The sequence below is a fragment of the Manis pentadactyla genome, chromosome 1 (assembly GCF_030020395.1).
Source record: "Manis pentadactyla isolate mManPen7 chromosome 1, mManPen7.hap1, whole genome shotgun sequence".
Lineage (NCBI taxonomy): Eukaryota > Metazoa > Chordata > Mammalia > Pholidota > Manidae > Manis > Manis pentadactyla.
Window position 1 is genome coordinate 117,482,375 of NC_080019.1, and position 27,252 is coordinate 117,509,626.

The 27,252-nt window shown below is 42.6% G+C and overlaps 1 protein-coding gene and 1 long non-coding RNA gene across 3 annotated transcripts in view; one reads left to right on the forward strand and one right to left on the reverse strand.

The window, feature by feature from the left end:
* BCL6 (BCL6 transcription repressor) overlaps nucleotides 1-26,882 on the reverse strand; it is a 47,897-nt gene extending 21,015 nt beyond the window's left edge. The window contains exon 1 of one of the 2 annotated variants that reach the window (XM_057501023.1): nucleotides 26,789-26,882. The gene's annotated coding sequence lies outside the window, so the exon portion shown is untranslated. Of the gene's footprint in view, nucleotides 1-1,592; nucleotides 1,730-26,788 lie in introns of those variants that run through there. The other variant, XM_036875318.2, reaches the window with a different exon arrangement.
* On the forward strand, nucleotides 1,781-12,530 carry LOC118907084 (uncharacterized). Its single transcript, XR_008997197.1, has 4 exons — nucleotides 1,781-1,906; nucleotides 6,591-6,650; nucleotides 9,092-9,279; nucleotides 9,421-12,530. It is a non-coding gene; the product is annotated as an uncharacterized LOC118907084 (long non-coding RNA).
* Nucleotides 26,883-27,252: the final 370 nt, after the last annotated feature.

Sequence of the window (27,252 nt, forward strand, 5' to 3'; positions counted from 1 at the left end):
CACCCGCTCCCGCCCGGGCCGCCGCCGCCGCCTCCTTCCCTCATTCCTACTCCCTCGAGGAGAGCCACAGGTTGCAAATCCAACCAACCTCGAAAGCCGTTTTTGCAAAATCACTCACAAAGACCTCCCTTTCGTGCCCGCGCCCCCTCCTCCCGAGTCGGGTTCCCCAGCCAGGGCCACAAAGTGCCTTTCTCTCCTCCCGGGTCTTGCACGTAGGAACGTGGGCCGGGGCTGTTTGTTTTTCCCCTCGCCCAGCGCAAGGACCTCGGGAATCTGAAGCCTGACGTCGGCTACTCTCTGGCCTGCAGTTGTCTTTTTTACAAAGCTTGCACCATGGGAAAAATAAAATAAAATTTAGGAAGGGGGGTTAGGGGGGGTTGGGGGGACAGCCATTGGGAGCTAACACCGAGTCACGCAGCGCCCAAAATACAAACACCGCGACCGCCAGAAATCCCGCCACCTTCCCACTCGGCTGGGCAGTTCTGTGAAGGTTCCCGGAGTCCCCGCACGCTGAACAGCACCGCAGGTGTAGACACGCACCCCTTCCCCCCCACCCCCCAAATCCTGGTCCCACCATCATCAGCCTCTCTCCTGAGGATGGGGAGAGGAAGCGCGCGGGGGTTTCCGACTCCTTAGACTGCAACCAAGAAAGAATAATTTTCAAAGTATTCAACATCCCCGCCCCCAGGCAAGCTAAACCTCCCCCAAAACACGGGGGAAAGGGACACCAAAACATTTGGATTTCATTAGAAAGATCACAGCTCCGAAAGGAAAGAGTAGAAACGATACTTCATCTGGGTTTATGCGAAGGAAAACAAAAAAAAAAGCCCTGGGAGTTGCTTGCATTTTCCTCCCAAATCTCGGCTTGGAGGTAGGCAATCCAGAGGACTGAGGCCGGTGGAAGGGAGCCAAGCGGGGCGAGCGAGCGAGCAGCCTCCCTTCTCACTTCCCGGAGCCACCGAGAAGGACCGGAGAAGGGAAGGAAGGAGAGCCGCGGGAAAGGAGGAGGAGGGAGGCAGGAGCGAGGGAGCAAGGAAAGCAGTCAGCAAGCGGGAAGAGGGAAAAACAGCCGCACGAATCCAGCGAGATCACAAGCCGTACGCGAGCAGCAGCAGAAAGAGCGAGAGCGCGAGCGCGCGTCCTCCCCGCCGACTGGGGCCAGACAGTCCCCAGACTTGCCCGAATCGGCCCCAAACACTGTCTGGCTCTCTGCTCCAGCCGCCCCCTAATTCCCCTCCTTCCTGTCCTCCACCGCTTTTTCAAAAACCAAAACAACACAAGAGAGGGCGGCAAAAGCCTCCCAAACCGGCCGATTCACTCAGACAACAAGACTAAATAATAAATATTTTAAAATCTATATCCTAGAGTGGGAGAGACGTGGGACTAATCTTCGGCATTTATTTTAACACCTGACAGCTAGAACAAATAAAATATACATTTATATCAATAGATACACATAGGAAACTTGGAGCCAAAGCATTTGGCAAGAGCGGAAAAAAAAAGAATTAAAAGGTAAAATAATGATCATGAGCAGCGGCGGCGGCAGCGGCACCAGCGGCAGCGGCAGCGGCGGCGGCAACAGCAATAATCACCTGGTGTCCGGCCTTTCCTAGAAACTTCTTGCATCACCACTTCTAAGAACCCCAGTTCTAAGAATCAACAGAGCTCAATTCTCGGAATTTGAGCTGCGGACTTTACCACTGCTGCGGAGCAGGGGAGGACTCGGTGTCAACTCTCCGGGACTTTTGTCTCCTCTGGCCCATAAAAAGCCCTCTAAGCCACAGTATTTTCCCTCCTCCCGACATATTTCAAGGTCTTCACAGGCCGGACGTCTCGGATTTAGAGGTTCCGATTCCGGCCTCGAGGGGCCCGACTGTGTCCCTCCCTCCCCAAGTCCAAGGCGATGGTACGTCCTGCTCCGCCAGCGTCACGTGGGCGCCCCCTCTGTGACGTCGGCGTCTTCGCTGTAGCAAAGCTCGGCCTCTGGAATTCTGAGAACTAATTTGCTATTCGGTGACATAAGAGGGGGAGTGCGCTTTGCTTTCTCGGGGTCTGGGTCTAATTCCTCTACTCTTATCCATAAACTCAGCTTCTCGAGCTAAATATACAAAAGGGAGCGAGAAGTTCGAACCGTTGGAAAAACTCTGTTATATATAGCAGGTTTAGAGGCGAGTGAGAGAAAAACAATAAACAGCTCTTTCCAGCTAGAATATTAGGCACCACGAGAAAAATATTTGCAAAGCAGTTTTCGGTGGGTTCGTCTGCTTTATTTTTATTTAAGACAGGTTTTTGTTTTTGTTTTTTCCTTGTTGATGTGGTGGCTTGGTTTTTTGGTGATTGTATTTTGATGATTTTCGGATTTTTCTGATGATTTTTGCTGTTTGCAAGTTTGTGATGTTACGTAAATCGTAGGATCCCGCATCGGTTGGATTTTGTGTGTGTGTGTGTGTGTGTTTTCCCTTTCTAAATCTCTCAAGCATTTTAAAGAAGATGTGGTGTTTTGGCACTGATATTACTGAAAGAAGCTTACATTTTTAATCGTATGTAACAATCCTCTCACCCCCCACACCCCCTTTTTTTTTTTTTGGTGCAATTTTCCTCTTCCCCCTTGGACTTTTACCGGGAGGAGGGTCTCCTGCACTAGAGGAACCTGTTCAAAGGATTTGTTTTGGTTTGGTTTGTTTCTTTCCAGGACAGCAAGTGGTGGGTTTACTCTTTCTGTTATTGTTAACTCTTAGGAGATCTCTTACTGCAAGAAACGTGTATGTATTTGGGTATGTGTACGCATGTGTTCTCAGAAGTCTGTGAGCCAAATACATGTTTGTGTTTTGCTTTTCCTTAAGGTCTTGATTCTCCACCTCCCACCCCCACCCCGTTCCCCCACTTCCCACCCCCCTCGGCTCTTTTCAAGGTCGTTGTAAAAAATCTCTTCTGTCTGTGTTTAAGAGATCAGCCAGAGGGAATTCTGAAGGCCTGCCGTGCCAGTATCACAGATACTGCATGTATTTAGAACAGACTGTGCTACAACTATAACGCGCTGCACGCAGCACAGTCCTCTTAGCTTTCGAGCTGAGTTGGGAGGAGGAGGAGAAGGGGAAATCTTTCTTTCTTCCTTTCTTTTTAAAGGCAAATACAGTGCAGAATCATTTCACTGTGGGCCTCTGTTTGTTTATTCAGAACTGCCAGTTTCCCTATTTAAATGTTGGTTGGGGTTTTTTCCCCTCCTACTCATCCCTGAATGAGGGAAACTCTTGTTTCTTTTATGTCTCTCTTAAAAGAAGGGTGTGAGGGGAAAATAATATTTCAGATTCCTCAAGAATTAACCCAAAATGTTTGGACCAGAAACGACTTTCAAAGGTCAGGCTGTTCTGAGCCTTGGCTATGAGAGTCCTTCAGGCGACTCATTAAATTACAGATGAGTTCTTAAAGGTTCCACAAAATTTCTGCCCATGTTAATTTCCGATAAAGATTTCTCCTAAAATAATCAACGTCTCCCAACCCCAAATTTGGGTTTGTAATGGAGAAGTGAGCAAAGCTGTGAAAGACTGCTGGCTGGTTACTGGGATATTTGGGATCACTTTCCCAGAAGAAAGTTCAGGTCAGTTGCTGAAAATGCTCTTGTGGATGTAGTCCTCCCCTCTTAAAGAACCAGGAGAGGTCCAAAGGTGTTGATTATTTTCCGCAAGGGCTGGAGCTTAGGAAATACGTGCAAGTGTCTGTCCCTGTAAAATCTGAATATTTTAATACTTATGGACAGATGGATTACTTCAGCCTCTGCAGAAAAGCCTGTCTTGTAAAGGATTTTTTGAAAAGTATACATTGGTCTAATCCTGTCACTGTTGTTGAAGTGAGCATTTTAACCCCAAAGACACATGATACTGTCAAGTGCAGGTCCATTCTGCTAGAAGGCAAATTGCTTTTCTTATTGTCTCCTTATCCCTCATTTTCAAAGAGTTTTAAATGAATCCCACTAGATTCAAAATGATGCCCCGATTTTGCTGAAGTGATTTTCTTTGTTTATTTATATGTGTGACTGTTTTTTCCCTATCTTTTATGAGCAATAAGAACTTTAGGGTTTCTCAGATGTACCTGTATGGTTTGGAATGTGAAATGTATGGCTCTGCCCTATTCTTGGTCCTACAGTTAGATTACCTATATGATTTTTGTTCACTTTTCTTGTCAAAGTTGCCATCCTGCCTCACTGGTCCCCTACCCGCAACTGACCTAGACACACAGTTCATCCCTTCTGCGTTCTCTTTGCCAGTCCAACCTTAGCCCCATGGGGGCGCTGCAGAGCAAAGGGAAATCGGCTCCCTCTGGCTGTAGAACCAACCAGAATGGGGGCTGGGAAGTAATTCACCCCTCTTGTAAGTCAGCCCTTTTTAATTCTCTTCAGGGAGCCCTTGGAGGGAAAACCCACCAGACCTGGTTTATAGATAATTAACCCCACCACTAGAGACCTCAAACCTCCTTAGCACATTATTTCTGGTACCAAGTGCCAGAGTCCCACATTTCTACTACAGTTTTTTAGTGGATTTTTAAATTTGTTTTTGCCAAGTCAGTGTTTACACTGAAAGAAACTGATCAAAGCAGAAGACAGTTAAAAGACAAAAACGTTACTGAAAATGTTCTGAAGATAGAGACTTTTGAGTAGGTGCCTGTCTCTGCTGAATGAATGGTGAGGAAAATTGTGCATCCATCTCTTAATCTCATTTCAGTTCCTAGGAAAGTAAACTTATTAAATGTTATACCAATAGAATTTCTTTCAGAATGTCCTTCTTTCTCTTTCTTGATCTCGGTCCGTCAGTAGCCAGTAAGCATCACTACGTGGGCAGCCCACCCTCCAGCAGTGCTATGTTATAGGATGAAAGAAAGGATTGACTTGAACATATTCATATACTTTTAAATCATTTTTAAGAAGCTCTAAAGAGAGCTTTCATTCTTAAGACGTTATAAAGAGAAATTCCACGTCTGGGGTCTTATGAGTGATTTTTGTAGGCTTGAAGATACTGTGTACCAACCAGGCTTATGATGTCATGGTTCCTGGCTATTAATACTCAGAAGTGAGGACCAGGCTAGCCCTTTTGCATCATAGCCTGGGCATAGTAATGGATTCTTAATCACGGCAGCTGGGTAAAGATAAGCTATGTTACAAAATAAAACAGGTAATAGGTAGTCCTAATATTAAATCTATTTAAGAAAGATTTAATAAGGAAAGAAACAGATTTCACACCCAGTTCCTCTTACAAAACCTCCCCATGGTTATAGATGTAAAGGAACCAGAACCTATCCATGGAATAAACATTGCCTTGACTTCTTTCTAAGGGGTCTCCAAAAAGGAAACTGGTTTCACCTGCCAGGAACTTCTGGACCTTGGTAGATCTCTAAGCTATCACATCACAAAATTACAGATTTTAGAACTGGAAGGAACCTTGCAGATTAATCACTCAAATCCTTAAGGCTTTTTTCTTTCTATAGGACAGGCTGGCCCTCACTAGAGATGTGCATGACCTCTGGACATATCTGAAAATGAGTTTGTGTGGTTTGATGATCCTGTGTCATATTAGAAAAGCAGGGTGATCCTATTACCTGGGTTTGGAGGAAGGTATCTTAGTTTCTGGCAGAACTGCAGAAAGCAAAGCTACTTTGCACTGTGTAAACTGTAAACTGTTTCTTGGAACAAACTCCAAGTCATGATGAATTTGGCATTTTGATAGTCACTTGGGCTTGGTTATGCTTGTCACCTGTGCTGTGGTACTAACACCACTCTTGATGGGTATGGGAGATATTATCTATCTGAGGTGTAAAATTTTACCTATTTGTTCTTATTTTAGATCCTTCATTTAAAGCTATTGCAAAAAACAAGCTCTCTATATTATCCTTAAAAAAGAAAGGAGTTCTCTTGGTATGTTTTAGAGAAATTGAGCAGAAATTTTGAGACATTAAAAAAGTAAAAGATGATTTCCAGCCATTACCTTCTGAAAACATGTCAAAATTTTATTTTGATCCATATGCTGCTTGCTTTCAGCCTGTATTATTCTGAGACTTTTCTTTTTCTTTTAAAACCTTTTCAGGCTAGCTCAGAGTTTTCCCCCCACGACATTGATTTTCCACTTTTCTCACTTATTTAAAATGGAAATAAATATCGGGAGCTTAAAATAGAGAAGTGATGGGGGGGGCGCCTAATCATTTGTTTATTGTATTTGATCACTGTTTTGAATAGCAGGTTTTTCACTTCCTATGAAACCTTAACATGAGGGAAAGCAGCAGCTGGACGAGGAGAGGGATGAAGGGAGGAAAGCTCCTGTTTGTAAACTCAGGGTAGCTGGCCCACCCTCTTGCCCTGCTGCTGTACCAGCTCTCTTTACTACCTAAGGCTAGAAGTGGAAAAACTTGATTTGCGTGTTGTGCCTGCATTTTTTTTTTCCTCCTTCTTCTCACCGCCCTCTGTACACCTGACCCTGCAGAAGCCTATCTGAAGCCGGCTTGATGGCAGGGAGAGCTGGAGAGCGGAAGAATGTGCGGAGGGAGGGAGTGCACTGGTACTTTTCCATTCACATCTCCACAGTGGCTTTTCTTGTTTATTTCAGCCTCCACCCGCAGAAACCTTTCAGCTGCCTGAAATTCGAGTCATTAAACTGTTCCCTGAGGTCAGACTACAGATGCTTGGTGCATGTTTCCTACATGTCAGAGTCTATGCAACATATGTACATACAGACACAGACACACACACACACACATAATTCCACGGGGGCACAGTGTGAAGTAGGAAAAAAAAACAACAACTGGATTTGTTGCCAGAAAAACCTTGGTTTCTAATTACAGTTCTGCCTAGAACGCCTAATAGAGCCTGGAGCAAAACACTTGTCAGGACTCAGTTTCCTCAACTGTATGAAATAATAACCCAGGTGATCTGCATGATGTCCCTCTGTTCTAAATTCTATACCTTTTTATCTAAATATATATTTACATAACCTAAAGTCGGGGGGTGGAAAGGAGCTGTCTGTATATGTGTACTTGGAATAGGGGAAGGGGTTAAAATTTAAACTTCTAAGTAAAGAAGGCAGTCCCAGAATCATCACCTCTATCAATTTTTAACCAATTGTAGACCAAAGTCTGAGATTATGCTGAGTGGGTTCAAAAGCCAAATGAAGATTTTAAATGTTGAGTTAGAGGAGGTAGGTTCTGAGACCTTGTACCTTTGATCTCCAGCATTCATAATCAAAAGTGACAGTTTCCAAGTGTCTTTTCAGCACTATAGTTTTTTTTTTCCCCTTCTGTTTGTTTTTGGAAACTGTCCCAGTCAATGATGGGAGATGTCACTTGTAAACTGGGCAGTCTTTAAGCCCTGGGCCCCATGTGCATGTGAAAAATATGTCATAACATTCACACACACACACACACACACACACACACACACACACACACAAGAAGGAAAGAAAAAAACCTAGAGAGAGATTCCTGGTAAGAAACTTAGAGTGGCTCAGCCATCAATGCATTAAAGGTAAGTTATTTGAAGTCAGAGGAAATAGCAGATGAGGAGTTTGCCCTTACAAAAAAATAGAAAAAAGAAAAAAAGCCTTGATCTACCAAACTTGGAGGCAGTAAAAGAGATACTTTCCATCAATATTTCCTATACTTTTTTTGATCTCCATATTTAACAAAATAGTTCATAGTTCTTCAGGACCGATTGTCCAGACAAAATAAGGCCTTTAACAGACCTTGCCATTCTCAGGAAATAATAAACAGCTCCTGTTTATTATCAGTGACCTCCCCACCACCACCATCCCTCCACTGGCTTAGATCTTCTGTAGTATTGATGCCCATTTATATGCAGACGTGAAGCCAATTACATTCTATCAGTTCAAAACTTTTAAGAGTTACAATATGCTAGAGCTGGTAGGGTCCTTAGAAATTATCCAAATACTGCTGATTTTATATAATTGGAAATTGAGACCCAGAAAGAATGACACACATTGAGTCATTGACAGAGTCAGATCTAGAATTTTGATGCCCTGGTTCTAAATCCACTGTTTTTTCCATGGCTTTTCATGGAATGAGGAAATGGGGTGGGTAGCCTTGCGAAAGAACCATTTGCTGTGGCCTTACATTCAGAGAAGGCCTCAAAGTTTGTCTTTCACATGCTCTCCACTGAAGTTCAACATCAGTCTTACGGGTACATTGACAGGATGGAAATGAGAAGATCATCATGCACAAGTTTTGTGTGTGGGTCCCATTGTAAGACCAGTGCAGGAACCCTCACAAGCTCCTCCAGTACTGAGACTTAATGTTGTTAATAAATCTATAATTATCTTATGAATAGTGAAGTTGTATTATAATTGTCTGTATGTTGGTGTTGAAAATGTAAATTTTTATATATATTTTGCCTCAAAGCAATGATGCCACAGTAGCAATGAGTGTACCTAGTGCCCAGCTCTCGATTGCCAATACCATTCCCCAGTAATGGAAGCAAGGCTCCTTGGAGAAATGGTTGATTCTAGGACTGGAGCAGGAAATATGCTAAATTAGAGGGGAATGACTTGAAGCCCTGTAAAGTAAGGATTTGCTAACACACACACACACACACACACACACACACACACACACACACACACACACCTACATTGATGGGGTAGGGGTCTATTTCAGAGATGTTGGAGCTACCTGGACAGCTCCCAGTGACCAAAGCTGGAAATTTTAAGCAACAAAATAAATAGATAATATTTGATTATAATACAAAGTATAAAATAAATATCCATGAGTTCACATAGACATAAAAAAATTATTGAAAAAAATAATAAATGGAGAGAAGAGATAAACATCCCTTGCAGAGGAATTCCAAATAATGTATGTGGATACACTGCCTTCGTGGAAGGGGAGTACAACTTCCATCTCCTTAAGTGTGAGCTGTGTGTTGTGACTTCCTTCCAAAGGGTGCAGTATGGGAACGGGGAGAGGGATGGTCATTTTAGGTGGAGAACTGACAAACACTACATCAGCCAGGATACCAGAGTCAACGTCAGCAGTGATAAACGATGTTGATTGTATGTACCCTTAATATGAGGTGGTGAAAAAGTCTTTATACCTCCAGTACCCGAGTCTGTGAGAGAAGTATCAGCTCAATCCCAACAGAGGGCTCTCCCATGAAGTGTTGGACCAGTACTCCTCAAAATCATCGAGCTCCTCAAAAACACAAAAAGTCTGAGAAATTGCCACAGCCAAGAGCAGCCAGAGGAGACATGACAACTTAACACAGTATAGAACAGAAAAAGACATAAGGTAAAGCTAAAATATGACTAATTAGTGGACTTTAGTCAGTATTATGTTTCAGTATTGTATCATTAATTGTTATAAATATGCCCTACTAATGTAAAATATTAATAATAACAGTATCTTTTTGTTTGTTTGTTTCAATATCAGAAGCCTCCAAAAACTGACCCAGGCCTCTCTTGAAATCTGAGAGGTTATGCTTCCCACTCAACAATGCCCCCAGAGTGGAGACCAGGTAATGAGGGAAGCTACATTTATTCATTAGTTGAATAAATTGGTATCATCTTGCTAATTTCTGTGTGCCACCATCCAGATAGGGAACTGTCAGGAGAACACTAGGGAGGCGCCAAATGCCAGATATCCTCATGGTGGTAGATGGCTCAAGCCGCCTCATCAGTCCATTTGTTCAACATTCTCTGCAGAAACCCTCCATGGAAATATGGCCCTGAAAGATCTTGCCATCAATCCATATGGGACATAATAGAATTTGGGGATTCATAACTTCCTAGAATGTCTGCTATTTCATGGCACAACTCTGATAGAACCATAGATCTCAGCAGGGTAGTAACTCTAGGTGTCTAGAAAAGAACAGTTGACTGGACCCCATAATTCTATGTGTGTGTCTTCATTATCTGGATATGACCCCCATAGTCTAAACTGTCCTTAATGTTCAACCTTCAAGTTCTACAATTGAAAAAGGTCCAGAGGGGAAAATGATTTACAAAAATGATCCCTCAAATTAGTGACAGAGTTGATTCCCATCAACCAGTCCACCCTGAATCATCTCTTTTGCCATAGTATCCATTTTGGTAAACTGAAGACTGCTATTAATTGATGTATATTGTTTCAGAAATGCCTCATTAATTTCTAACTGTCAATTATCCATATTGTCTAGTTCTGAAGCTGCACTCAAGTTTTAAGTGTCTCTTCCTTCTTCACTTCACCTTTCCCCACCCCTACCAATATTAAGGGCGGGGGGTTAAGGGAAGACAGTGTAGCACAGAGAAGACAAGTATTGACTCTTTGGCATCTTACTACACTGATGGACAGTGACTTCAGTGGGGCATGTGGGGGGGGACTCGATAATATGGATGAATGTAGTAACCACAATGTTTTTCATGTGAAACCTTCATAAGAGTATATATCAATGATACATTAATAAAAATATTTTTAAAAAGAACTTTAAGCCAATACTTATAGTTACTATGGAAACTGATATGTGAATAATTCTTGATGAAATGAAGTGACGGAATACTATCATAATATGTACTGGTTATCATGACTCTTTCAGTGACCTATTTGCTCACATATCTCCAGAAACATAAATGCAGCCATGCCCTTTGACTCAGTAATTCTACTTCTAGGAATCTATTTTCAAGGCACAATTCAACAATCAAGGGGAAAAAAAAAATCTTTGAATGAATATATGTGCCCAAGCATTATATCTAACAACAAAAACAACCTACATGCCCCATCATGACTATGTTGGAGAAAAGGATATTGGATGGAGGGTGGTTAAGTAAATTATAATACAAGTAATTTTTTAAAAATTAGAATTGGAAAATACTTATGGTAACAGGTAAAGAAGTATATGTATGCATATGTAATGTATGTATATAGTATATTCACACCTATGTTTATAATACTTATAGAAAATAGGCTAGATATAAGAATGCACAGTTAACCAAAAAATATTTACAGTGATTGCTTTAGAGTAGTAGAATTATGAATGCTTTTTCCCTCCTTTATCCTTTTCTTGCAAATTGTGTAATGCTTATATATTAGTTTGATATCTATCTATGTAACAAGCACATATTCAAGACACAGAAAAGCTCTAGGTGAAGTCTTTTAAATGCAAACAGTCCCCTAAATCACGGTTTTGAATGTTTGACCTAAAGTTGATGCTGCCCACATCTTTAGGGTCTATAGCAAAAGTGAAAACTGGCCACTCACTCTTAGAGAAGACCTTTCACTCTGTGAGACACTTTACCAACAAAACATTACCCTTTCTGAGCACAACCACCATAATGAGATTAGGTAGGTCCTGTAAATCTTTGAACTGTCTCCACCCACTTGCTCTTAGTGTGGTTATCTTGTTTGTTGCTGTTTCGTAGCATTTGCAAATGTCAAAGGGTTTCCTTGTTACTTTGCTGTCTGTGAGACCACCCAGGAGCCTTCCTGGTAGATAGACTTCCTTGGGATCCTTCTGGGGCTACTGATTTATTTTTGATTCTTACAACATGTATAGCTAGTAAATGCTAAGAAAAAAGATTTTAATAAACTGTATCAGTCTTTCTGTCTTTACAACATCATAATGCTGTGATCAGCTTTTGGGGACATACCATTATTTGAATCACTGGTTCTTGAAAAAGTACATGGGGTTGGACATCAGAATCTAGGGGATAGGTAAGGACCATCATGCTGATTAAGCCCTTCTTCCCTTAAACCACTAGTGTAATTCCTTATTCTCAGTTCACTCTATTCATTCACTCATTAGCTTGTTCAAACAACACACAGTTTTTTGACAGTTTTTGTGGGGTCAACACTGTGTTAAGTATCTAACATCTAAGATCCCCAGCATCGGGGAAACAAATATGAATACAGCATGGGACCCTGACCCCAAGGGGCACATAGTCTACTGAGGAAACAAAGGCCATGAAAGGTGCTAAAACTTGCTTTAGGTCATGGAAAAATAGTCCTAGAGCCAAGACTGGGCCCCAAAGGTCCTGATTCTGAGCCAAATGAAAACCTCTGGTTTCTTCTCAGAGGATGTGTTCTACTTCCAACATCAACATTGGGCATTGACTTATTCTTGGGCAGGTTCAGCCTCTGAGTTTTTCATCCAGTATTGATTAGAGCAGGATATAACCCAGCCACCACAGTGTACCATCCAGTTATACCCAAAACCCAATGAGGGAAGATTCACAAGAGCCTGGAGCACACACAGAGCCTCAGCTATTTCCATCATCACCATCATTAGCTTGACTCAGCCTGCAGGTCAGAGCTTTGCTTTATATCTTCTAGCACCTGACAGTTTCTACTGTGAACAGATAGATCACCCAGCATCATGCTGTTCCAAAGCACAACCTCAAGTAACATTCATGGCCTGAACCCCAGAACCAACACAATCCCTAACAGGAATGGACACCTAATAGATCCGGATGCTTACTAGACTAAGTCCAGGTTCACCCCAAACTTCTGGGAATCCCAGACCTTTGGGGAATAAACTGACAGGTGACATGTCCAGGTGCCAACCCTGCATCCAGACCAGTTTCCATACCACCTAGTCAAGGAGGCCCAGCAGGATGGTGCCTATCTACCAGAAACTGTAACCAATTCCTTTGTGTGGCCAGGCAAGGATGAATTGGGTATAATGGCACATGCATAATACTACCAGACAAGATCTCAACAACCCTACAATCAGTTGGAGGTCCAACAGCTTTCAGTGTATAAACACCAAGTTAAGAAAAACTTTACTCTTTGAAAGCACTGGCACTAAAATGCCAGCAAAATACTCAGAAGAAAGTGGGACAGAAAAAGATTAATAAGGATGTTAATAAAGACCATAATTTGGGATATATATATTGAAAAAGCTAGATGATGGTGGTAGTGATTCAATAAATCAAGTACTTTAGGCCCTCAAGCTTCTCTGTAATCTCATTTCCTACAAGAGTTTTCTACACCTGACTCCCAGGATTCCCTTACCTCCCCTCCATACCCATGCCTAGATCCTTTCCTTTCTTTGATAGGCTAGGAGTTCCTCAACCTCATTTTTGTTTTCTTTGATTTGCGCCCAACACATTGCACACTCAGAAAATGTTGATTAAGTTAAAGTAGGTAGAACTGAAAGAGAATGCAATGTGAAATCTGATGATCTGGGTTCCAGTTAAAGTTCCACAACTGACTAACTTCTGTGGGTCTCAGTTTCTTGTTCTCTAAAATGGTAATTTCTGTTAAGGTACTATATCATCACAGGATTCTCATGAGAATCAAGTAAAAGGAGGGGAAATACTCTGAAAATTATAATGCTCAGTTCAAAGAGGTTGTTGAACATTGAATGAATGGACAAATTAATGAGTGGGCTATCACAGTCAAGTAAAGCCGGAAGGCTGTTCTGTAACGGATTCTGTGGCTCACACTATATCTGAGGAACAGTGTATTTGAAGTGTCCTGTCTTGACTTAGTAACCATCCTTAAATATGGTTATTTCACTTCCCAAAATATTTTAACCATTTAAGTACGGGAAGACATAAATTACTGCTAAGGATTCATACTGATCCAAAGAGCATAAAAAAGATATTCAGAAAGTCTTTTTGTTCTTGAAATGCAGAATTGGAAATGAACCATTTCCCAGTAGTGGGAACTGAAATCCAGTGTTAGATCCTCCTTTTTGGTAGCTTCTTCCTCTTTCTTCCTCCTCTTTCTACCTTAGCCCTTTCCTACCCCTCCCCTGCACCCAAATGGAAAAAAAATTATTTGTTTCAAGCTGACTTCAGTCTTAGTAAAAGGTATAAACAAATTCCAGAATTTATCAGGTCTATTTTCAATAATCAACAAAGTGGAGTTCTATAATTTTTTTTACACAGTTGAGTTAATGGGTGAGTTTCTAAAACAAGGAGGTAGGACAACTTTCTACCAAAGGTCTGACTTGAATAACAGTTAGTCCTGGGCCAACCCTGCCCTGCTAAGAGAATCCCTGAGTTTGTCTCTGCAAAAAATGCAGAGTGGATTGAACAAATGTCAAGGTGAATGTCAAAAGGGATTAGGAGGAAGTTGGTCCTGATAGGAAGGAAGAAAGAGAATATGAGCATGGGTGCTGGAGAGGAAGGGGTAAGGGCTTCACTTTAGTAACAGAATAAGGCAATAATTAAGCAGATGAAGCAACAGACCTTTACTTGAGTTAAAAAAAACTACTCGAAAGCCCATATCCTCCTCCCTGCAATCTGTAACAATGGGTACCTAAATGGAACAACATTCCCAGTGGAGTTAGCAGGAATAGGTGCACCATAAACTCCAAAGAGGCAATGGCAGTGGGTGGTAGTGACAAGAGACGACTCCTAAAGTTAGGAGGCTGTCTGCCCATACTTGCCAGTTTTGCCAGCACAAAGCCGTGACCAACAGCTCATTTATTTTTGGATTCCTAGAGATGAGAAGAAGAGTATAATGGATGTATATGGCATTAAAAGAACAAAACAAAACACTCCAATGTGGGTGAGCTGAGATGAAGTCCAAGCTGCACAAGGACAACCACCTCCTCCACATGGTTCCCCTCCTCTTTTTCCCCCTTTCCACCCCTTCTGTTCCCAACACCTCTCTCTCTGCTCTCAGCCATACCTGTGGAAGCCACATTCCTGCACAAAGTCAAATGCATCTGGGGGAGCAAAGCAAAGGAACATATTACCAAGATATTTCCCTTCTCAACTTGGAAAACTGGGAAAGGTTCAGTAAGCAAATGAATTGTGCTAGAGATTCTAGGGATTAGAATCTGAAAAGATTGAAGAAACAAGACTTATTCAATTATGTTTCCTTGTTTTCTCACCCATTTGGTTGGACTTTATCAGCATGGAATAAATTTGTGTTGATATTTTCAGGTCTTAACAATGTGCAGCAGAAGATATGAATTAAACACCTACTGTGTTCTAAGTAATGGGGTAGACTTTGTATACATGAAGAACAATTACAGAACTGTTTCTGGAGGAGCTTATAGTCTAGTTAAGGAGACAAGGACTGCAAAAGTAAATCCACCGGTGAGTATTTGTTATAAATTATGATAACTAAGATACAGGAAATAAGTAAGGTGTCGTGAGATGGGGAGGGACAAAATTTACCTAGTGTACAGACTTCTCTACTAATAAAGTAACCTTTAAGCTGAGATCTGAAAAAGGAAGATGGGCTAGCCAGGTCCAAGAATGAGGGGAAAGGAAAGTGTGCCAGGCAGAGGAAAAAGAGTCAAACAACCCTAAAGAGGGTAAGACCTGACATGTTCAGAGACCAGCACAGCACAAGCACAGAGAACCATGAATTTGGAGGAAAAATCAGGAGATGGATCATGTAGGCCTTTGTAGACTATGGTCAAGAACTTAGAGCTTATTCTAAGTGTATTGAGAAGTCATTTAAGGTGTGTAGGCAGGGTAAGGACATATGTGATTTATATTTTAGGAGAAGCACCCAGCTATCATGTGGAATTTGAATTAGAAAAGGGCAAGAGCAGATTCTTTAAGAGGCTATTGTAGGAGTTCTGAGGAGGATGAAGGTAGCTTGGACTAGGGAGGTGCAGGGTAGGTAGTGAGGTGTGAAAAGACATAATTTGAATTGACAAGATTGAAAGAAAGATTGGGTCGAGCAGGAGTTTGGGTAGTGAAGGAGAGAGAGGTATCAGGAATGAATCCCTCCAGTTTTGACAGTTGGCTGGATGTATTTCCACGTACTGAGTTAGAAACCCTGAGAAGGAAAAGCTTGCAACGGGAGAATCACTGGCAGTCAAGAATTCAGTTATGAACATGGTATCTCGGAGATGTCTCTGAGGTAGATGTTAAAGTAGGTAGTTGGATATTCAAACCTAAAGAGATGTCTTGTTTCGAAAGATAAATTTGGGATTCACCAAAAGAAAGACAGTATTTGAAACTAGTCATTTCTCAATTGGTAGCAAAACTGGGAGCTAACGATATGAAACCATTGGTGGAAGTGGCATTGGTGGGAAACCAGGTCTCCATTCTGGACCAGCACTTTATTTCACAATGTTTTGTCAACACTTGACATCAAAATGGTTGAGACTGAGAAGTCCCCTATATAATTCCACAGATGTGGCTCATGATGTCACCTTCTGTATTTTATAGTCTCACTGTATTTTATAAATCACCATCTAATTTTCTCATAACTAATTTTCTCCCTTCTTCCTTGAATCTTCTCCCCTGTTTCCCTGCTTGTTGAAAAGAAGGTGTAGCCATTCTAAGTGAACACACCTGGGCCATTTGATGCAGAGGCGGTCCAGGCCTTAGAGCAGTGGCTGAGTTGCAGAAGGCACAGTCCTATGCAGCTCCATCTTGCTTAGCTCAGCACCTATGGCCCCTGTCATTATTTAGCAGCTGGACTGTCTCTTTTCTTGAATGTCAGTGCCTGAGGGTCAGAGGCTACTTTTCTTCTCCTTGATATCTTATCTTAATCCAGCCCCGATACCCAAAATAAGTAACTTAGCCATCTAATACATGTTTCCGATGAGAAGGACCCAATACACTGAAACTTTTCATTGACCCTTATGCACTTTTCGTTATCTTTCCATCCTTCCAAATAAATACAGTTACTGAGCACATACTCTGTGTGAGGTATGGTGTTAATGTTGAGACTGTGTTCAGTCTTTTAAATGCAGTCATCATGGAGATTGTTATTAGCTATTGTCCAGTATATTTCAGTTTATTCATGTGTACATTTGCATAACTTCCATCCAATTCAACAAATATTTAATGTGCATCTACCACGTGTACAGAGCAAAAGAGGAAGCCTCTGCCACTCTGAGCTCTAAGGCCAGTGCAGGACCAAGAAACCAGCAAACACACAGCGATGACGAGGGCTATTGCTGAGCTACAACCAATATGCTTTGGTTGACTATGGGAAAGTGACTGCTTCAAACCAAAAGATCTAGGAAAGTTTCTTCGAGTGGTGGAGTTTGAATATAATAATAAAAGAATGTAAAAGAATGAACATATCTTTGAAGTAAACATCAAAATAATAAGCATGGCCTTAAAATAATAAGAGCTAACATATATATGGTACTCAGCAGGGACTTTTCTAAGTACTTTACACTTGTGAACTTAATCCTTAAAGCAAACTTACAGAATGGTTGGTGCTTTTAACCTCACTTTGCAGATGGGAAGCCGAAGCACGGAAAGGTCAAGTGACTTATTTAAGGTCAAACAGCTAACAAACAGTGGAGTTGGGATGGATTTGAACCCTAGAGATTTAAGTCTTCTCAATGAGCGGTGAGCAGAAAGAACTTGAGTGTAGCTTGAGGAGGGGGCTGTGGGGAGGGAGGGCATTTCATATGAAGAGAGGAGCTGCAGCAAAGACACACACCGAGCAGGGCTGTTTTTTGTTTGCAAAGCTGTCCTGTTTGCAAGCAGCTTTCACAACCATTCTTAATGTACTTTTCTCAGCATGACCCTGTGACCATATCCCATGATTATTATTCCAATTAGGAAGATGAGAAAACTGGGACCCTGAATGCAGCAGTGAGGTTCAAAACCTGGTCTTTTAACTTCAGTCAAGTGCCTTTTACCAGGCTGTAGTATTAACTAAACATATTAATTGCTCCATATGAGCAAAGCCTTCTGCTGGCCATTTCATAGATGTTCTAATTTCATCCCCATGGTAGCCCTGAGAGGTAGGTGGTGTTATATTTCAAAAGAGGAAATAGTTCAATTCTGCTTCTATTTGACTTTTTTTTTTTTTTTGACAACCCTCCTGATTCCCTGTGAAGCATGTTGGTTTTCAGTTTCATGCTTTGCTTACTCTTTGGTCCCTGGGAACCCCTGAGGATGGAGTATTACCTGTGTATTAGCACATGTGGCTTCTTTGAGAATGGAAAAATCCCAATTAATCTCTTTGCCAAAATCTTCCAGTCACTCCTGCATTTGGCCAACCTTGCCTGTGTGGTGAAAGTCAACATTTAAATATGAAACCTGGCTTCAGTTTCCAAAGATCTAATTGTGTTATTAGGTATTAGTTGGAACTGGGCTTTGTCGGTCTGTAAGGAAAGGCTGGGAATAAGACTGACCAAACACTTGAGGCTGGCCAGCCTTCGGTGCAATTGCTGAAATTTGTGATGCAATCTGGGACCGCACTGGTTGGTGGCGCCCTCCCCAGGTCAGTGAGCACCCACTGTGTAGGGCAGAGTTCTAGGCTCTCTGGTGGGAATATAAATCAGGGGCTAGAGAATAGATTTCTGGCTGAAACAGGGATCCAGTGACAAGTATTTCAAATGCCAAAGAAAGACAACCAGGCCAGAGGCAGAAAAAATTCACAGCGAGCCCCACAGCCTCAGGCAGCAAAGGCTGGATTCCCAAGCCCCAGCTTTGTGCGTGCTCAGTCTGGGCACCAGGTACTGAAGACTCTCTGTTCAGTCCTGCTGCCTTCTGGATTTGATTAAGGCTCTTAGGAGAGTCAGGATCTGAGCCTGGAATGGCAACATAAAAAGGAGACAACGAATAGAGATAAGATGACTAAAGCGCAAGAGGAGGGAGAATGGCAAGTGAAAATGGGAAGTTTCCACTTGATTTTCAAGGCCATGGATAGAAGGAAGGGCCTGGTTTTTTACTGATGTTGTCAAGCCTTTCAAAAGAGATTTCCTGGCAAGCTGGATGCCAAACCAAAGGTCCAGGAGGATGTCTGTCTGTGCCTTTGCCTTGGTTTGCTCATAGGTAAAGGAGGAGAGCAACTGGTACCTCAAGGAATTCTTTGGTGCAGCAAAACACACTAATGGCTCATTAACATAGGTGTACAGAAAGTAGACTGATGAGCTGTCCAGCTATCCTAGCCATCTGGTAAAATAATAGGACTAGATGGTTAGACTCATTTAATAGAACCTTCGAGATCATGTGGTCCAGCACGTGAACATGGTAGATGAGGAGAAGGGAGGAGGTAGTAAGTGCCTTGCCAAGGGGTGTGAGGAAGTTTGGGGCTGATGGAGTGTTTGTGGGTATGGGGAGGAAGGGAACCATTCTCAGCCAGCTACTCCACTGAACCCCTTACAACATAATGGTATTTCACACTGACAGAGGACATAGGCAGGTGTCTTCATTTCATACGTCAAGAGTCAGAGGTTCTGAATGGAAATCACCTCCCTGAGATCAAAGAACTAATCATCAGAGGAGGGGTTTCCAATCCTGGTTGACTTAAATCCAAAGCTTATGCTCTTGACCTTTCCCCATCTCATTAAGTTTTCTGCTTCCTTGCAAAGACCTATTTCTCAGGGTCTCCACAGCACTACAGAAAACAGTGGGGCTAGGGAGGGGATGTTTTTATGCTTTTAAAAGTCTGTGAATCACTGTGAAATCCTCTTTTATGCAGCTCAATTTTGCAATCTAAAATAGTTAAGTGCGTCCAATGACCCAGGACTCCTTTGCTCAAAACACTCTGTAATTTGGTGCTTTGCACCATAGGGAAAACAGTCCTCCATGCCTCCGAATCCAAGGAGCTCTTACCTACAAAAATCATTTATTTAAAGTTGTCTATATATATTTCTTATGGTTATCTGAGACCAATACAAAGAGAGATGCCTTTCATTTCCTTCCACCAGCATCCAGTAGGTGTTCAAAAAACTTTCTTGTGCATAAGATTTTAAGGCAAGTATTCTGTCAACATCCCATACACTGTTACAGGCTTTTTTTTTTTCATTTCTCTGACCTCTGGGCTTAGTATTCATCCATTTGTACACCCGTCATCTATCCAAGTGAGTCTATATACATAATTGCCAAAGCCATCCCCCATTACCATACATGTTATACATGCATATAGGCAACGAACACTGAATAAGCATCATTATGAGGCAGGCAACTGGCAAGTTACTGCAGAAGTGTCACCAGTTAAAATCTAGACTGGGCTTTCTAATCATCCAAAAAGTCATGTAATTTCTTATACCACTGCTTTTTAAAAACAATTTCTGATGCTTAGGAGGACCAGTAGGCTTTGCTTCCAGCTCTATTATTCTTACTTCTTCTATTGAAAATTTTACACAAAATCCAGGTTTCTTCTAAATTTTGGTAACCATGTACTGCCATGAGAAAGCATGCATACCACAAGGCAGTGGCCTAGAGATGGTTTGGATTCACAGAAGGCACATAGACCTTCTTTGTAACTTTTAGAATGACCTTTAATAGCTCAGAGTGTGCTATCTGCCTAGGCCCCTGATGTTATACTCATGTGTTATTCACTTGCCCAAATTCAGGTGACAGAGGCAGTGAGGTCAGCTGCTGAATTAGTTCTACCGAGGTCTCTGAAAAGGCAGTCTATGGAGAGAGCATAGATTCTTGAAACAAAGCTGATTTCTTCTGACTCTAACACCAAATACCTGGGTGACCCTGGGTAGGTTACTTTACCTCCCTGAGCCTCATTGTTCTTACCTCTAAAGTGGTGGGCAATGACACCAGCTCACAAATGTATGTGAGGATGAAAGGAGAAGACGTAATCCCCAGGCACTGGTACTTGGGAATCAATAACACCTCATTCGGACACTCTCCATGTCCTCAGGAAGGTACACCTTCCTGTCTCCTCTGCTGTGTCTGTCCTATATTCTAAAGCCCAGATAAAGGATTTCTCAATTAGTCACCAATTTGGAGCCTCCTCTTTCCCCCTTTCCTTGCCATTGAGGTAGATAATCTATATGGGAGTCTGGGTAATTATTTCAGCAACACACTTATGCATTTCACCAATCCCTGCTATAATCTTCCAGCTTTCAGAGTGTGAAGCACTTTCCACTCATTGCCTCATTTGATCTTCACAAGAGTCCCATGAGAACACAAGCCAGGGTCATCATCCATCTTTGACTGATGAGCAAGCACAGGGTCAGAGAGGTGGCTAGTCCAGGGCCACACTTCCAGATTTAGGTCTGTGACTCTGTATTCCACCCATGAGCTTTCTGTCATTCCAAGCAGCCATGAGAGTTGTGCTATATTCTGAAAGATGGAAAATAGGTACTCTCAGAGAAAAAAAACAGGTAGTAAAGGCTGATGGAGAATGACTCAGCGTGGTCCTTCCCCACTGGGTTCCCTTTGACCTGTTCCCAGTGTCTCTCTCTCTCCTGAGCACCCCTTTCTCGGCCTCTGGTCACTCAGATCATCCTCATGGTTCAGAGCAACACTAAAATCTAAGTTCCTCTAGAAAGGCTTTGCCCAACTGCCTCACCCATTTCTTCAACTAATATTTACTAAAAGCCAGCAGGCACTGAGCTCCACCGTCCTTTGGGGTCTCCTTCTAGCAGGGAGACACAGACAATAAACTCGATAGTAAACATGCACAGGAGTTTTTAACATAGTAAATGCTAGAAAGGGAAAAACCACAGCAGAGGGACAGGGCATGTATGAGGGCAAAATGCTGCGGGAGATAGGGTGTTAGAGAAGGCATCACTGGGCAGGTTACAGGAAAGACTGAGAAGAGGCAAGGAGAGAGCCACCTGCATATCAGGGGCAGGAGCACCAGGTGGAGGGGGCTGCAAGCATTTGGGCCCCGGGCCAGAGTGTGCCAGTGTGTTCGAGTGATGGCCAGGAGCCTAGCAGCCCTGTGGTACCACTAGAGAAGAATGAAGGGGGGCAGAGAGGAAGGGGGTGCATGGTATACATCACATTGGGCATTGGGAAGACTTTTTATTTCTCTGCATAAGATGGAAAGCCACTGAGCACTTGAACAGGATCTAGAGTTTATTTTCACAGAATCCTTCTGTCTGTTCTATGGAGTTGGGTGACGTGGGAGCATAGAGATCATTTAGGAAGCTATTACCATAATCCTGGAGAGAGATGGTGGAGGCTTGGACTAGGAATTGGTGAGGAGTGTTTGAATTCTGTGTATATTTCAGAGGCAGAGCCAGAAGCATTACTGGTAGTTTGGATGTGGATTGTGGAGAGACAGGAGTCAAGCATGGCTCCAAGTCCTTTGGTCAGAGCAGCTATTCCAAATGGAATTGTTAATTACCAAAAAAGGAGAGGCTGTAGGTGGAGCAGATTTGAAAGAGTGAGAGGTGCATCAGGAACTGCCATTGGTATGTCTTCAGTAAGAGAAGGCAAAAAGTCAAAGAGCAATGAGTGGCTGGGTTTCTGAGTCTGGAGTTCCAGAGAGAAATCTAAGCTGGAGATAGAAATTTAGGAGTTATCAGTGTTAAGATTTTATTAAAACTATGGAACTGAGTAAGATCCCCAAGGAAGCGAGCACAGAACAAGAAGAGGTCCAGACGACCCTTGGGCCACAATGCTGGTTAGAGGTCTGGGACAGGAGGAGGCCCAGGCAGGGTGAATGAGTGGCCACAGAGACAAGAGAATGCCTGATTATCCTATTGGTGAAATCCTGACAAAACTTGTCTACCTCCTCAACTTCTGGCTAATGTTTCCTTGATGGAGGCAGACCTAGAGACATCTTTAGAGTGAGATTCATATTCCTTCTTCCCTCTCCACAGTGCTTAGTATCTAGAAGCTCTTCACTTAAAACTTGACTGGTTGTCTTACAGCTGAATCACAAAATTACCAAGTCTAAGCAACTCAAGAAATTATCTGTCTTTGTGATTTCCCAACTGTATTTTTTGGAGCAAGTTGAGTTACTTTCTTTCATCATTGGGAAACCTATGAAGCAGTGACCCCTCCTTTCCTAGAAGAGCTAATAAATACAATAGCATCCTGGCAGTCAAAGCCCACACCCATTCCTTCTAAGAAATATTTGTGATTTTCCTCAGAACTCAGACAGTTCAGAAACCTCTAAGTTCTTGGCTCTAGTCTGGAATATCCACAGAGCAGAGGGTCCAAGGAGAAACATGCTTTACTCTGAGAACTTGGCTTCATTTCAGACTGATTTGAGTAGGGGAGACATCATCTGCCACATTCCTTCTTCTTAAGACCAACTGAAAGCCCAGAATCCTAGGAAGGATGTAGAGAACATCCAGTCCAGTCACCTCTGAGAAAGGCTCGAGTGTCTTGTTCAAAATCACAGACCAATTGTGTTCAGTCCAAGACTAAAAATCAGGTCTCGACTTGAAACATTCTGCTCAGATTCAGGTTCAACTATAGTCAGCCAGCATTTACTATATGTCTGGGAACATGCCAGGGGCTTTTATGGTTACCGTTCTTAATCCTTACCATGACCTCTAATACTGATACCATTATCCCCTTTTAAAGATGAGAACATGGAAGCTCAGAAGGAAGGTGACGTTTCCAGGGTCACATAGCTGGAGTGCTGGAAGAGCAGGACTGTCTGTCTGGCTCTGAGCCCAGTCTCACTCCAGTACCCCTGTGTCAGGATTTGTCTCATGAGATGAGTACACGTGATTGCCCCAAGACCCTGCCCTCTACCAATAGGTGAGGCCTCTCTAGCTTGATGTGTGAGTGACCTTGAGTTCCTGGTGTCGACTCTGGAACCAAAAGGTCTGGATTTAACTCATGACTCTGCCACGTATTAACTATGCAACTGGGCCAGGGAACTTTCCTAAGCCCCAGTTCCCTCACTTATAAAGTGGGAACAATGATATACTTATCCCCAGGGAATTAGGTTAAGTAATATAATAGGTGTAAATTACTTAGCACAATGTCTGACATGTACAGAAGATGTTCAATAAATGTTGAATATAATAGTCAATAACTGACTTTTTAAAAACCCTGGAGCTGTTTTGGACATTCTGTCCAATGCTTCAAAATTCAATTCTGGAATATGTCCAGGTGGGGAAGCCAGTACCAAAAAGCAGATCTGACTCTGTATCAACCAGGGTTCAACTAAGAAAGAGAACTACTACAAGTGATGTGGAATTATAGGACTTAGATCTTACACACCTGATATAAGACCAAAGGTGTATAGTGACAAGTCCTCAAAACCCCTTTGAAAAACCAGTGAAAAAGTATTACTAGTAAATATGCATATAGAAAAGACACTGGAATGAAACTCAACAAAATGTTCACAATGGCTGTTTCTGAGTGACGGGTTAATGAGAGATTTAATTTTTTTTTACTTTTATTTACTTGCTTTCTAATTTTGTGCACTAAATGGTACTCAAATCAGAGATTATTTAATTGCTAATATTTATTGTTCATTTGTTTTTATGGCTTTACCTAACTTTTTTTGTTTTCTCTAAAAGCCTGTAAGAGAATGTATGGAGGGTACTTATAATTATGAAGCTAATTATAGGAAAGAAATGAGGTGGAAAAGGAGTTAGAATGGATGTAGAATAGGAATGCAGGGTGGATAGTTCCTTCATGTAGTTGAGTAAATTTAATCCTCCAGATTCAGAGAGTCATGAGCAGAAGATATTATCTTCTCTAAGTGACAGCTTGAAAAAAGAAGTATTCAGCATGGTGGTGGTGTGGAACAGCAACCCAGCTGGGGTGTCAGCCAGGCCTGCCAAGGTTGCTGACTGGCTCTCACACTCCATGTCTTCCTTTTCTCCTCTCTGTGGTGAGAGCCCTCCACAGAAGAGATTTCCTGTTGTGTGTGTGTGTGTTTCATTTGCCAGAAGCTAAGGTCACTGGCAGAGGGAAGTACTGTGGTGGGTCGGCAGGGAGCAGAGGGAGGGGATGCTGAGCATCACAGTGTGACCTCCACCACGGCAGAAGGAGGCACTGCTCCTCCTGCCCACCATCCCCCAGGCAACAAAGAGAGAGGCAACCAAAGACAAGAAACCCGGCATCTTTTGACGTTCTTGGTTAAGCGTGTTCAGACCACAATTGGGTATTTTAGGTAGAATCAAAGAACATCAGTTCTGGAAGTGTCAAAGGCCATGTAGTCCAACACCCCATTTGATAAACGGGGACACTGAAACCCACAAAGTCAATCATTTGTCTACAACCACAGAAAGCCTTGAGAGAAGCAGCGTCTTCACACTCCTAGCTAAGTGTGCTCCCCACCGTACCTGATCTCTCCAAAGTCCCATCCAGAGTTGATGCTATGATGCTGATTATGCTGGAGAGAAGAGGAGAGGGGAGAAGAAGGGTCCTGTAATCTTACCCTGATTTGGTAGGAACTAGGAAATTTCTCCCATGGGTAGGCACACTAAATTGGTTAGTTTTCCCCAAGATCCTGGACTGCCCACTGCAGCAGACCCAGCTTCATATCAACAATCATCACTTCTGTCCCCAGAATTTCAGAGGTGATCCAGGTGGTGACAAGAGTCTAGACTCCTCTAGACAAAGCTCTTGGACGCGCCAACTCATGTACGCTCTACATCTTGTCCCTGTCACTGATAACAGAAATGTACCTGCCTAAAGTTGCTCCTGGATCTCAACAGAAACCTTGTAACTGGCCGTTGCTCCCAGAAAACCTTTCTACCAGTAAATTCACACATAGCTGGCCACTCAGCTAAGACAAGTAATGAGCCAAGGAAAACCAAAAAGATACTGGTTTTGATATACAGGATTTTATTACTGGCATTAGTCAAGTAATCATGGGCCGTGGATTTTCAAAGCATTCTTAACAATAATCCTTTCCTTTGATACTCAGAGACTGTACAGAGAAAGAAGAATGAGAATATAACCTTTACAAACCTCCATTTTTCTTTGTCCTTCTAGTAACTCCATGGGCCCAATTCTGGAGTTTAAAGATTTCATCTTAAAAGGTTATTGTGTGGGAAGAGGCAGCAAGGTGTAGAGAAAAAACACAGTGAGCCTGAAGTCAGAAAAATGGCAATGTTTTGATGCTTCTAGCCATCAGGCATATGACCCTGGGCAAGGCATTTCACTTTCTGTCCTGGTTTCCTCCATGAAAAATGGGGATACTATTCATATTTGTCCTTTTAAACCCTGCTGTGTTGTTCAGAGGCTCAACACAGTGAGTATAAAAACATTTGTATGTAATTATTTTCACTAATTACAGTTTTAGTGTTAGTTTCCATAGCATTAGGCCTTTCCACATGTGAAACTGGTCTCCAGGTGTTAAATGCTTACATTTCAAATGGATGAGGAAAAAAGATCATTTCATTCCTGGAAAGCTCTGTTGTTTAATTCTCTTCTTGGAGTCAAAAATGCTAGCCACACTGTGTGGAACAGAACATGGGCTTCTCTTTGATGTCACCATTCACCCAATGGCCAATCTCACTTCCCTTTTTTCTCCAACAGATTCAAAACCTTTATATTTGGGCTTCTCTGGTGACCATGTTAAACATTTAAATCCCCCACTTGAACATACCCATAACCTAAACAATCCAAAGGAAAACAGAGGCAAAGGAAGAAGAGAGCGGAAAAAGAGAGAGACAATTGCATTCTTTGGAAGAAGAATGGTTAATGAGACTTACAATTTAGTTTAGAGCCAAATCATTTTCTTCAATCAGAGAAGGTCACAGCAACCCCAGACAGGAGCAGGCAGGAACAGAAACATGAGCTCGGCTCTCCAGCTAGTGGTATTTCCATGCATTTGTGTTCCTGAGAGAGGACACTGCAGGCAGCCAGGCCTTAACACCCTGCCCTGCATTAACAAGCATGGACCTGGCCTTTCAGGTACAATCCTTCCAGGGATGGGCCTCTTTCCCATCTTGTGTTCCACCTGAAGCCAGGGTGAGTCCTGTAAAGACAGCGAACCCTTCTTGATCTGCAGAGACCAAGCTGCCATGCCTACCAGCACTGGACCACACTACTCCTTAATCCAGCCAGCAAATCAACACATACCCAAGGTGAGTTCTGGGAATCAGAGAAATGAAGTGGCAGAGGCAGGGGATAGGGCCTTCTGAAAAGACCAAGAAGAGGGTCAGGGCAGGAAGCCTCTTCAGTAGCTCCTTTCCTATGCCATTCTTTAACTCCTGAGTCACTCTCCACACCCCACAGTTCAAACTGAGGCTCAGCTGTCTTACCAAATCTGGACAGATGCTCCTCGTTCTGCCTCTTGTACAACTATGGCAATTTGACACGGTGCTCTCCCTGTTGCATTTCAGGTCTTCGATGCAGGCCTTTCAAGTAGTCAATTCTCAGCTGGATCAAGGAAAGAGCAGCCTGGTGTAAGACAAAGCCAGCGGTCATTAGACAGTGTTGAGCCCTGAGCAGTGCATGTATAATTATACTAATCAGTTGATTGATGCAGGTTCAGTTGGGCAATACTACATTTTAAGGAAGTGCAACCCTTTAACTTTTGAGTTGGAGTAGGCAGCGTGCCAAGAGGAGGAGGACTGGATTAAATCATAGAACAATCCTCTGTGCCACGGGCACTGACCTGGGCACAAACCAACCTGTGTCCAAGGATTTTCAGGGGATCCAGGGAAAAGGGGGCAGACAGGTAATTGTCAGGTAACACAGAAAATACCAGAAGGTGATCTTTCCT